The sequence below is a fragment of the Triticum dicoccoides genome, chromosome 7A, assembly GCF_002162155.2.
Source record: "Triticum dicoccoides isolate Atlit2015 ecotype Zavitan chromosome 7A, WEW_v2.0, whole genome shotgun sequence".
Taxonomy (NCBI): Eukaryota; Viridiplantae; Streptophyta; class Magnoliopsida; order Poales; family Poaceae; genus Triticum; species Triticum dicoccoides.
Window position 1 is genome coordinate 720,774,766 of NC_041392.1, and position 4,705 is coordinate 720,779,470.

At 41.2% G+C, this 4,705-nt stretch overlaps 1 pseudogene; it reads right to left on the minus strand.

The window, feature by feature from the left end:
* Nucleotides 1–2,105: 2,105 nt before the first annotated feature.
* LOC119330982 lies at nucleotides 2,106–3,367 on the minus strand (annotated as a pseudogene).
* Between the last annotated feature and the right edge of the window lie 1,338 nt (nucleotides 3,368–4,705).

A 4,705-nucleotide genomic window follows, 5' to 3' on the forward strand; every position in this document is an offset into this window, starting at 1 on the left:
GCCGGAGGCGAGTTGAAACTGGTTGCCGCTCGTGTTGGTGATGATGTGACATGTCGAGTGAAGGAGAAGGAGCTGAAGGGTGCTGGTGATCGAGCGAAGGACGCATGGGTGTGCGCTGCCGTGCGAGCGGGGAAAAAGCGAGCAAAAAACCTTATGTTGTTAGGCGCATGCGTGCCGGCGCTGGCGAACGAAGACGTGAAGATCCGTGAAAGAGAATCGAATACTTCTTTTTTGAATTTAGAAGGGTTAAAACTTACATAGAATGATGCGACACTATTTTTTCGCTGGAGAGATTAATATTTATACTAAACTCTTATATTCCTGTAATTATATTGTGTATACCATCATAATGTCTAGCTTTGACAAGTAGACACAATGCTAATTTTAAAATTATATTGTTTAAAGAGAATTAATTCCCTTTTTGAGGTTATAAAACTTAAAATATTAAGCAAGGTTTCAATACATGTAAGAAAATATGGCATGTCTTCATAAATTAATTTTTTTGAGAGATCTTGGGTAATGTGTTTTATAATCTTAGAAATCTCGGCAGAAATCTGTAAAGCGTACGGTTTAACAACTTAGCAGTTTCTAGTGTGTGACTCTGTACAATCAAAGTATGCAATCAAAATGTTTTTATTTTTTGAAAAACAATTCCTGAAACTTCCAAAAAAATTGGATTAAAAAATGTTCCTGAATTTCCAGATATATTGGATTTAAAAAAATTAAAATGTACCTTAAATTTCAAAAAAGTTTGAATTTTAGAAATCACAATTAAAAAAAATCCCCAATTTGATAATTGTTCATGAAGGTTCAAAAATGTTCAATTTTTTTAATAAAATGCTCATGTTTATTAAAATGTTTTCAAATTTTCAAAAAGATGTTTACTTTAAAAAAATATTTGTCCTTATTTTCTCAAAATTAAATATATAAACCAATTGAAAAACACTAGGAAGAAAACCGGCCGCTATGTTACACATCCAATCGATCGTTGTCGTCGGGATGGAGGCACCCAAGAGCTCCACCGAGAAAGCGGGGACGGTGGCGGCGGCGGTGGATTCACTTTCGATGAGGCACTCTTTGTATTGGTGTGTGTGTGGGGCGGGGGGATTCTGTGCATGCCGCTCAGTGGATTATAGCAATTTGCATCCAGTTTTCAGTTACTTAGCTAGGCAATTCTTTTCAATTTTGTCTCCATTTAAAAATGTGCCACTGCGACAGCATGTTTGTGCTTATACATCAATTGCAGTTCCAGTATCGCGAGTGGCCTTTTTCTTTAAGTAACCACGTGTATCATTAATCACAAACAAGGAGTGAAACCGGCCAGAAGGTTCGAGAGGAAACACTTGTATCGTGAGTGACATGTCCTAGTGTGTTGCTGCCAATCCCAAATTGAGTTCATGCTGTCGGAGTTTCTGTATTGTGTTCAGAACAGAACAGAACAGTGTTTATTACCAAAATATCTTACTACCAGTTTAATCTAAGCACGGTTATTCCTACGATCTGCTCGGGAAAGCTACTCCACAAAAGCACAGATATCATGTTCTTATGTACTCCCTCCGTTCCGAATTACTTGTCTTAGATTTGTCTAGATTTTAGTGCTAAATACCTCTGTATCTAGACAAATCCAAGACAAGTAATTCGGAACGGAGAGAGTAGTGTACAACTTTACAAATAGTTTACTTACTGTGAGATTGGGAGTTTGCTTTTTGTTCCATTGTTCAGTGTCTCACCGTCACCGGAACAGGAAGATTGTTATTGGTTAACTAGTTGTTTTGACATAGACACTTGAACAACAACACATAGCACAACAGGTCGTCAGGCGTTTTCAGCACGTTGAGCGAGAGAGCGGTACTATGCTGAGGAAGATATGTGAACCAGACACAAGGGAGAAGCTTCAGGAATTTTGACAGGGCTTGGAAACATAGTTTTTAACACTATTTTTTACTGTCAAGGAAACTAAAAAACATGGTTGATTGAGTGTGCCGGAAGCTTTTTTTTTAACCCACAGTTTGATGCATGTGTACAGAAAATACACTATAACACGATATACTTTTCATGAAACAGCTTGTTGGATTTCAATTGAGTTGTTGGCACCTTACTGAACATGGACATTTAACAGCAAAGAACTTTTGTGCTGAAGCTCGTATATTCCCCTCCAAAGCAAAACATCTAACAGACGATTTGTACAGAAAGGTGCAAACTACCCCTGCACATATCTTCAGATAACAATTCCATAAACAAGCAGTTAGTGCCTAACGATAACTTGATCTTTTTCGTGTCAGGGCAATAGTAGCAAGTGATGACAGCATGTTCTCTGATCTTTGCAAGAGGAGACTAAGAAAGAGCACGATAAATATGATGAGATTTAGGACGATCACTTCTTCTTAGATTTCTTTGGCGGGGTTTTGGCAAGTGCTTCACCCTCCTCATCAGATGAGCCCTCGATGGATTCATCAGGGACATCGTTCGGAGCGTTGTGCTTGGTAATGTACTCCTTGAGTATCACCATGCTCCTCTCCCTCATTTGCCGCCAGCTGCTCCGACAGGGTACCGGACTCGGAGCTGACTGTGAACGATTCCCCAGCGAGAACCAGGGTGGCTCTCGCTCTTGGATTAAGACTTGCCGCAGCATTCATCTGGTCCGTCATCCACAGCTGAACCTGACAAGAAAATTCAAAGCTCAAATGACGAAACCAATGGGAAATCAACAAATTCATATGTATAGCCCACTCAACAATATGAATCGTAGCAAAACTCTTCAGCGGTACAAAACAAAATGCTAATGCTATGCTAGTGGCAGCTCTGAAAACAAACCAGCCCTGTTGGCAAGGCAACCTAAGATAGATTCAGACTGAAGCAGATAACAGGAGCGAAATACTGATGTCGAACTGAGGCAGTTCTGAAACTAATCGGCTCTGCATCAGCATAAGATCGCCGCACCCTTGTGGCGAATCAATCTAAGACGAATTCAGGCTGAAACAAACCACCGGAGTGGACTACTAACAGGGATTGTAATCCAGGTGTTGATACTGTAACAACTGCGGCCGGCTCCCAACACGACACACTGCAGACTGCACCCAAATCCTTTGTTCATAGCTCAGATACGCTTGCGTCCAGAAGCGGGCTCATGTTTAATGGATTTTGCTGTTCTTCAGACTAATTTACATGGACCGAACGGACACAGCCCCCATCAGACAGACCCTACGGGTGCAGCGATGCCGCAAGCAACGGACACAGGGGGGGTAGAAAGTAGGAGAGGTTGAGTGAGACCTTATCAACGGGGGACGGCGGTGCGGCGTGCGCGTCTTGACCGGAGAGAGAGGGCGTGCGGCGGCGTGCGTTTCGACGGCCGGCGGCTGTCTTGCCGGGCGTTAGGTTAGCACCACTGTAGAGGTAAGGAAGAGGAAAGCAGCCAGCCTGGGCCGCGCCTGACGTGGGCTGGAAAGCGAAGTGGGCCTGACATAATCTTTGTGGACTCCTAAAGATGGTGAGATGTCCTTTTTTTTTTCAATGGAAGCTTTTATTGATTATTATCGGTTCTCTTGCCAGCTCTGTCAGAGACGCATACAGCCATCGCAAATGACGACATCAGCAGAGACAAACCTAGTAAACTAAATCGTTGCAATAGATAACAACGAAAGAAGCAAAACAATCCTAACGCCGCTAGTAGGCTTAAGATGCCATGTTGCCAAGACTAAACTGCCATTCCTGTTGAGATAACAGCTCTCTTTTTTCTTTGCAAGGAGAGATAATGGTTCTCTAACAACAAGCTGTAAGAACGTGCATGGTATCGTCACCAACACGTGGTCGTCATGTTGCTGAACAGTAGGCCAAGCATGGAGCAAAGTGTGTGCCTAAATATGGAGTATGGATCACCCATGTGAAATATTCCCTTTTATCAAAAACAACATCATAATGCCCAACACAAATGCTTTGGCTAAAACCAAATATTGCAAAATATTTAATAAACCTCTCACTCAGTTGCTAAACATATTCACAACACGGCAATGAAGGGCTAAGTTTGATGCCACTTAAACGATATGCCACATGGCTCCATCGAATCAAAGCGTCATTAAAAACATGACATGTTGATTTCATGGTGAATACATAAGATACAATTAGAGCTCTCCCATGCCAATACCAAAGTGTCCAAATTGTCTTACAGATGAATATTCCATGATCACATAAGAAATATGTTAGTGGAGACTAGCTATTTAGATATAGAAGATATGTCATTAAATGTTGACCATTTAAAACCCGATATAAGGCAATACTTGGCTCTTTGCTCCAGAACCAAAATAGATGAAGTTTCTTAACCCTCGTAGTGTCGTATAAACATAGATATTTGCTACCTTAGCAAAGTATATACTTTTCACACCAATATTCTCCTTGAATCTCACTTCAGGCACATCTCTATTGTTATCTATTCAGATACTCAGCTTCATAGATTTGAAGCTTCTTGATACGTTGGGGCTATGAGAGTCGTTGAGTCTTGTAGAGGTGTGTGTTGCTTGTTGAGAAATCTGTGTCCATTTATAGAAAAACAACAATCCCCAACGAGGACACATGCCAAGAGCACTGGTTAGAAATTGTTGGTGATATGCCGCATTGTATCATGTAATGGATATTGGCAATTCGAGTTTCTTTAAATGGGACCGAGTTCTACCCATATATGGTATTCCCTCCTATCCATATTAATTAATTG